Source organism: Lucilia cuprina, chromosome 4, assembly GCF_022045245.1.
Source record: "Lucilia cuprina isolate Lc7/37 chromosome 4, ASM2204524v1, whole genome shotgun sequence".
Classification (NCBI taxonomy): Eukaryota; Metazoa; Arthropoda; class Insecta; order Diptera; family Calliphoridae; genus Lucilia; species Lucilia cuprina.
The window spans coordinates 56,126,432-56,135,763 of record NC_060952.1 but is presented as its reverse complement, the minus strand read 5'-3'; positions in this window follow the sequence as shown (position 1 = coordinate 56,135,763).

Here is a 9,332-nt window from a genome sequence, read left to right as displayed (position 1 = left end):
CACTTAAAATGTTTCTTGTATCAATAATATTGTGTAAGATAATTAAGAAAACCTGTTTTACCCGTTTTTCGCCTTTTTACCCGTAAATGTGCAAATTTCCAAAAATCCCTCTTTAGTGTATCTACAAACCAAAAACATATATACTGTCAAAATTTCATGATTCTAGGTTCAGCCGTTTGGGCTGTAAAAGGAGAAAAGATCACAAAATTAAAAAAATGAGAACGTAAATTTACTATATACGATCTCCAGTTTCATGTGTATGTGGACTTGTTCAAGTCCAAAAACAACTATCTAATATTTTTGTAATCTTAATTGCTGTATCGATAAAAGTATTTTTTTTTTTAATGTACTTAATAATATATTTTTTCTGTTTAGGCTTAAAGGTGGAAGTACACAACACGCGTTGAGGCGGCAACGCGTTTTACGGTTTTCAAACTTTTCGCGCTTTACATGCTGTAAGTTACACACCACGCGTCATTTTGATATTTCTTTTAATATTTTTTTAAAACTATGAATTACTGTTTTAAAAAACAAATTTTTAAGTTTTTTTTTAATTTTTTTTCTTTCATTGTTGATAAAATTTATTTCATTTTAGTTTATTCTTATTCTACACAAAACAAAATACAACCCTAATCAGCTGCCGATGCGTCAAAAGTTAAAAAGCCTTTAACACTCTTCGTCCTGAAAAGTAAAATAAAAAAATTATCTACTTCTAGAAATTGTCCCCTTTCATTTGATATCCATATAAAGAACTATTTAAATAAATTTTAAGAAATTTCTATATCCTTAATACTTTGAAGTCCTCTAAAAAGGAGAAAAGATCACAAAATGAAAAACTGAAAACGCAGTTCTACTATATATGAACTCAGATTTCTTATGTGTCGTTCAAGTCCGACAAAAAAAATGTAAAATCGCGGTGTAATAAACAGGGCAAGGATTTGCATGCACTAAAAAATGCAATATATGTATGTTTTTTTTTAACTAAAAAATAACCCCTTAAACAAAAAAAAAAAGAAAGTATAGTCGATTACGGCCGATTTAATTTAAATACTAGCGCATTTTGCTATGTTTCGATTACGGCCGATTTAATTTAAATACTAGCGCATTTTGCTATGTTTCCGTTATATTTAAATAATTTTTTATATAAAAACAAGTAGGAAAATATAGTCGGGCATGGCCGACCATATGATACCCTACACCATGAGTATATTTTTACAATTTTTACTTTTATAAAATTTTTATTTTTTGTAAAGAAACTGTTGAATATTACCATAATTCCAAAATATTTAAGCCATTTATTGATAAAAAACTAAAATTTCTAAATGAGGCTTTATATAGGTCAAATATGGGCCGATCCTCGGTAAATTTGGGAAAAGGATATATTTCTAAATAACAGTTAGTTTTGTTGAGTTTCATTGCGATACAAATGGTTACAAGTCAATTTTAGACGTTTAAGTCATTTTTTGAAGGGGGGTTTGTATGGGGGCTAGGGTCAAATATAGGCCGATCCTTACGAAAATCTGCAGTATCATTTATACTTATATAAAACTTATTTGTGCCAATTTTTAGAGAGATAGCAGAATATTTGACGTAATTATAGCAAAAAAAGTTCAAATCGGGAGGTACGGTTGTATGGGGGCTAGGTGAAATAATGGACCGGTTTCAACCATTTTCAATAGGCTTCGTCCTTGTGCCAAAAAACATGCTTGGTCCAAATTTCATCAAATTATCTTGAAAATTGCGGCCTGTACCTTGCGCACAAGGTTTACATGGACAGCCAGCCAGCCAGCCAGCCAGCCGGACAGACGGACGGACGGACATGTCTTAATCGACTCAAAAAATGATTCTGAATCGATCGGTATACTTTAAGGTGGGTATTGGACCAATATTTTTGTATGTTACAAACATCAGCACAAACGTATAATACCCTCCCCACTATAGTGGTGTAGGGTATAACAAGTAGGAAAGTATAGTCGGGCATGGCCGACCATATGATACCCTACACCATGAGTATATTTTTACAATTTTTACTTTTATAAAATTTTTATTTTTTGTAAAGAAACTTTTATGTTGAATATTACCATAATTCCAAAATATTTAAGCCATTTATTGATAAAAAACTAAAATTTCTAAATGAGGCTTTATATAGGTCAAATATGGGCCGATCCTCGGTAAATTTGGGAAAAGGATATATTTCTAAATAACAGTTAGTTTTGTTGAGTTTCATTGCGATACAAATGGTTACAAGTCAATTTTAGACGTTTAAGTCATTTTTGAAGGGGAGTTTGTATGGGGGCTAGGGTCAAATATAGGCCGATCCTTACGAAAATCTGCAGTATCATTTATACTTATATAAAACTTATTTGTGCGAATTTTTAAAGAGATAGCAGAATATTTGACGTAATTATAGCATAAAAAGTTTAAATCGGGAGGTACGGTTGTATGGGGGCTAGGTGAAATAATGGACCGATTTCAACCATTTTCAATAGGCTTCGTCCTTGTGCCAAAAAACATGCTTGGTCCAAATTTCATCAAATTATCTTGAAAATTGCGGCCTGTACCTTGCGCACAAGGTTTACATGGACAGCCAGCCAGCCGGACAGACGGACGGATGGACGGACGGACATGTCTTAATCGACTGAAAAAATGATTCTGAATCGATCGGTATACTTTAAGGTGGGTATTGGACCAATATTTTTGTATGTTACAAACATCAGCACAAACGTATAATACCCTCCCCACTATAGTGGTGTAGGGTATAAAAAAAAGAGGATTTATATATATGGGCGGGTGTAAGAAGTTGTACTATCCAAATAAAATTTGGTGAGAGGTTTTTTATTTGTATAACATATATTTGTTTGGAATTTTATCGTGTGGTAATGTTTTAAAGTAAATTATGGACGTTAAAGCCATTGTACGGGGGTAGGGTAACTAGGTACTAGGTTCTACAAACAGTTTAAGTATTACTTTGGATCTGCTCCTATGTGTGTAAAATTGAGCGACAATTAATATTAAAAATAACACTGTGTGTAATTTTTTAAGTCATGGTTGATTAACCATATAAGGACACCACTATATGATCCGTGTCTTCCAGTTTTGCCCAAAGTCATGCACTTTTTTAGTTAGAGGTGGCCAAAGATTTGGGGCCTCGGTGTCATTTTTGAATAAAGTGATAAATTTTTCAGGCTCATATCTTGCAAACCGTTCGGAATTTTGATTTACTCTCGGAGGGAATGTTGTTGCTCTTATCACAAAGAACCAAAATTGTGAACATATAAAGTAAAAAACGCTATCTTCATGATCAGAATCGCAAAAATTATTTTTTTACTTTTTTTCCTTGTTCAGGCTTATAAGTAGCAAACCGTTTAAAATTTAAGAAAACAGTCAACTACAAAAATGTACCTATGATCTCAATAAACAACTTTAGATAAGTCGCAAAAGTGAAAAGTTTCCTGAAAATAATTTTAATTTCATTTGCTTTTTCTTTACATTAGGGTGTCCCGTGGACCACTTTTTAGGAGGAATACCTCTAAAACCATGAGTTTCAATGAACTTAATACGGGAAAAATAAAAAAAACATTTTTTGACAAGGTCCGTAGTTCCCTACCTGCGATTGAAAATCTTGATCTCAGTTCACTATATTCAAACATTTTTCTGCAATCTTTTGGAATTGGGTGTCAAAAATTCCGCAATTGTGGGAAAAATAATTAAAATTGTTGTTAGTGTATTTCTGGTCCGCAAAATGACTTTTATCGTATTATAAAGGGCATACAAATTTCAAAAATTTTGAAATGGACTAAACCAATGCCAAATAATTTTTGGAATATTTTTCTGTATGAGCTAAAAATTACGTGATCAGCTCAAAATTACGGATTTTTCGAGACCCATTTCAAAAAAATTTAAAATGTTTGATTTTTAAAAAATTAAACTAAGGTCGGGATTTTTAATCGCTGGTAGGGAACTGAGGACCATTCCAAAAATATATATTATATTTTTCGCGTGTTGAGTACATTAACGCATCGATTGAAATTCTTTAAAAGGCTGTTCCTCGGTATACTCTATTCAACATTGAGATACAATTGTTCAATTCACAATCAAGTTGTATATTGTACCTACTAAAGTGTAGTAACAGTGATTGTGAACAGATCTTTGCAGCAAGTCATAAGTTTATGGTCGCAATGAACAAAAAAAAAACAATCAAAACAAATACACATAACAATGTCAAAAGATAAAAAAATCAAAAAATATTAAACTAATTAAAAATGCGAAATTAATTAATTAATAATAAAAAATTAAAATTAATTTCTTTGAATTTTTAATTTTTTATTTTCTTTATTCCACATTTTAAACTAATAAAAAAACTTTTTTTTAATAATATTTTAGTTTTTTTGTATTTGTAAACAGCTGTTTGTTTTTGATTTCAGTGTTACCACTTTATCGTTTTTTATGCTAAAATCGTTTGAATTTTTGTTTATATGTTGAAATAAACAATTGACAACACTAAAATTCTCTCACAACATTCGAAAAACATATGAAAAATTGTCGTATGAGTTGTATAGAGCTTTTGCATAGAAAATACCAACAACATTGTTATGACTATTGTAGCAGCTGCTGACATACAACGCATACAACGCTACAACATTGATTGTGAATTGAACAAATGCGTCCACAACTTAAAAGAGTGTGATTTGTATGTCCAGGTCCATGACCATTATGAACATAATACCAATACTTTTTTATTATTTTTGTAATATATAGCATTGTATCTCAATGTTGAAGAAAAGAAAAAACAAATATCAGGAAACTTCACTTTTTTGTCTTACCTATCAGTCCTAAGAAGTTTATATGTTCTAGAAAGTTGTTTATTGAGATCTTAGGTACATTTTTCTAGTTAACTGTTTTCTTAAATATTAAACGGTTTGTTACTTATAGGCCTGAACAAAAAAATGTAAAAAAATAAAAAATTGACTTTATATGTTCACAATTTTGGTTCTTTGTGAAAGAGTAACAACATTCCCTCAAACGGTTTGCAAGAAAATGATAATGAATATGATATATTTTTTTTTTTAAATGACACTGATACCCCAATTTTTTGGGGGCTTATAACTAAAAAGGTGCATGACTTTGGGAAAAACTGAAAGACATTGGTCTTCTTATTTTAGGTCTTTTATCATATAGTGGTGTCCGTATAACGTTTTTTTCGTGTTGCACTTTGTAATGTAACAACTAAATTACGCCTGTTCAAATCACTTGAACGTGTTTTTAATATTTAATTGTATTTCTTATCTGTTAGTAACATTTTCTTCTATGGTTAACTATATTTACATACATATGTGTTACGATAAAAAGGAAAAAAATCCCTTATTTTACATTTGTCCTAATCTTGTGATTATATTTATCTCACATAATAACAAGAAGACAATTGGAAAGCGTTTCATTTTTTATTTTTGTCGTTCTAAAAGTGTCAAATATCTCACTGTGCCTTGAGGAGACAAAAAAGAGCAATAGCAAATAGGAAGGATTTTAATTAAACAACGCAAAATTGGAAGCCCATGGGGACAATGACGATCAGTATTTCAGAAAAAATGTCTTTGAAAATACAAAAGCATTGCTGCCTTTGAGGTGACAAAAGAGAGCAATAGCAAATGGGAAGGATTTTAATTAAACAATGCAAAATTGGAAGCCCATAGGGTCAATGACGACCAGTATTTCAGAAAAAATGTCTTTGAAAATACAAAAACATTGCTGCAAAATGTAATAATTTTATTAGATTAGAGATTTAGATCCGAAAATGGTTAAAAACTGAGATAAAAACAAGTAATATTTCTATATTCGGCTATGCCGAATCTTATATACCCTTCACCAAGTATGTTTTAAAAAACAGTTTTTATTTAATTTGTATCTCTGCACACATGTCACACATAACATACACACAAACATACACATAACATACACTGTAGAAGAAAGAAATATTAACCGTTGTACTGTAATACCACCGTCAAACTGTATTACCAAACATATAAAAAAAATACACAGCATAATAAACTTCCAAACGTGCTAAAAGCTCGCCAGCGATGTTGCAGAAGTATAAAAATTCTTGTCACCAGTCGGGAAGAACTGATACCGAGCTGGGGAACGTCTAAGAGTAACGTGGAAGATACTTCTGGGTGATCCGCAGAAGAAACTTCTAGATGACTCTTGGAAGTAAGGTATTGCCAAAGACTCTTCTAGATGTGACTACTTAGTATCATCTAGATGTTCCTTTCTTATCTTCTAGAATACAAGTTTTCTCATCTTCTAGAAGAAAAGTATTTTTTTCTTCTAGAAGAAGAATATTCTCTTCTTCTAAAAGACGAGTATTCTCTTCTTCTAGAAGACGAGTATTCTCTTCTTCTAGAAGATGAGTATTCTATTCTATTTGTATGCTTACCAAGATAAAATCTATAAAAATAAATCTAAATAAAATGAAATTTTATAGTTTTTATTGAAATAATTGAAATAAAAATAGTAGAAAAAATAATTGATTTAATCTAAAAAAAGTAATATATGTACATACATTAGACGACACACAAAAGATGGTGCATGAGTTAACCCCCTCAAAATATTTGCTGTTATGTAATATGATGTCTACATATGTATCAAAAAATTAGAATTATTACCTTATAATCTATTTTTTACATTTTCTGCAAATAATCGATATTTTTAATGGAACCGCATGATAAAATATGACATATATAACTTACCAGATCCCTTTTTTATATTTTAATTCTGTTAGAAGTATTTTAATATAGGTTACTGCTTTCTAAAAAAATAAAATAATTAAAAATTAATTTATTTATTGTTTTGAATCAATAAAACGTTACCTTTCATGAACATTTTTTAAATAAATTGGAATTAAACCGTCTATTAAGATCTGAAATTACTAAATCATGTATTAATTTAAAAATTATTTACAGTCACTAACGATAGAAACATCTTAACGACCCTATACTATTTTTTGTTTGCTTTCCTCTAATTAAGGAGTTATATACTTTCAAAATCTTAAGAATCGTAGTATCATATAATATTCTTAGGAATAATTAAATACAAAGCTATATGAAAATTAATAAAATTGTATTTAAAAAAGGTGGTTTTTAAAATATTTGATTTTAATATTAAATATCTTATATGGGCAATTTCGTTTTAAGTGACCTGACCCAAGTCAAAAAATAAATTATGTATAAAACAGTAGTATTATTTTGAATATAATGATTCAAGCTAACGTTTTTGTGACGATAATGATATACAAAAAAAATTTTAGCTCAAAGTGATCATACGTAATCTAGAAACAGGACCTAAACCCGTACATAAAAATTAAATTGAAACGCGCAAATAAAAAACATTGAAAGTTAAGATTTAACTCAAATAAATCTTAATAGGTTAAAAATGCAATGTTCATTAAATGAATGCCGAAACGTATAACTTGAAAAAAGTCTTTAAATGCTTATAACTCCTAAATCAATTAAGAGAGAGGCGAAATTTAATATAAAAATATTTAAAAACGAAGTCTAATATGTTGAGTTTTTAACTTGTTCCTAATATAGTATTTTAATGTAAAATATGACAACACACTTTTTAATTTTATTTATATAATCCTTGTAATTACCTTGTAAAAGTAATTATCTTACCTTTTGGTATACATTTAATAAACTTCACCAATTAACAAAACCTTCTTAAATGTTTTTTAACAGTTGACTTTTAATAAAACACTGTCATATTATTTCTTATTGCTTAATATTCACAATATATTAATTACACTATTTTTCTATGAATATTAAATTCAATAACTCATTTAAGTTTTACAATGAATAATTAAAATTGAACATGACTGAACTTAGCCAAATTTCTGCATTATTTATTTTTATTTTTTCGCGTTCACGCAAAAAAATGGAATATTTATATTTTTTGTTTTTGTACTCTTCTTACTATTATCCGGAAACTATTATTAGGAAACAATGTATTTTGTTATTGTAAAATGTGTGTTCTCACCCAACTATCATTCAGAAGTCACTAAAACGTATACTTCCAGAAGAAAAAAATTCAACAGTCATGGTTTTTTGTTTAAGCAAAATGGATACACTCTTCTAACTATCATTCGGAAGTAACTTAAAAGTATATTTCTAGAAGACGAAAATTCGAAATCAAAGTATTTTGTTTTTGTAAAATGTGCGTTATCGTCTGACAATTGTCCAGAAGTGTTTATGACGTGGCGTCTGGGGTGATGCGCAATAGTTTTGTCTTCTTAATGTTTGAAGGGTCTTTATCCAATTCACAGTGTTGAGCATGAAAAAATGTGGCTTTTTGATGAAATTTTCAGAGGTTTTTGCTCATATCTCCGGTATTTATAGACCGATTTTGCTGATTTTAAATAGCGATCTTCTCGAAAGCATGTCTAACTGAATTATGGAAGATTCAGATCTTGCCGATATCTGGGGACCCCTAAGAACTGATTTCAACAGACAGACGGACATACGGCTTAATCGACACCGCTATCTATAATATATATACTTTATAGGGTCGGAAAATTATATTATAGAAATTACAAACGGAATGACAGACTTATATATACCCTTCTCACGAAGGTGAAGGGTATAATAACTAATATAAGTATTAGTAACTAAAATGCATATTTTCTCTTATGCATAAGTATGTAATAATAAAATATAAATATATTTTATGACTATAATATATTTAATTGCTCCCATTCGAAATATTTTTAGTATTTTTGCTAAAAATATTTGCCTATACATGCTATTGCATATTGCAGCTTACAGACAAATATAAAATGTTTTTGCACAAATGTTTATTACGCAACAACTCACTAACATATTTAAAATACCCACAAATATTTCATATCGCTTGCCTATAATATATAAATATTTTCCTACACAAATTATACGAAGTCAACAGTATTAAAGCCATGCAAGCAGTAATATACGAACATAAAATGTACGCAAGCATATTTGTGCCGCCGAAAACACGAAACAAAACGATAGTCGCGACCAGTTTAAATATTAGTAAATGCTTTTATATTTTTATTTTTGAATTTGCAATAAATATGCATTTACCTCATATTTAAAAATATGCATATTTAAAATATGGTTCTGTTCAAAATATTTTTAGTATTTTTGCTAAAAATATTTACCCATACAAGCTATTACACACTACAGCTTACAGACAAATATAAATGTTTTTACATACAATATATTACGCAGCAACTCGCTAACATATTTATAATACCAACATATACTTCATATGGCTTGCCTATAATATTAAAACATGAAATGTACGCA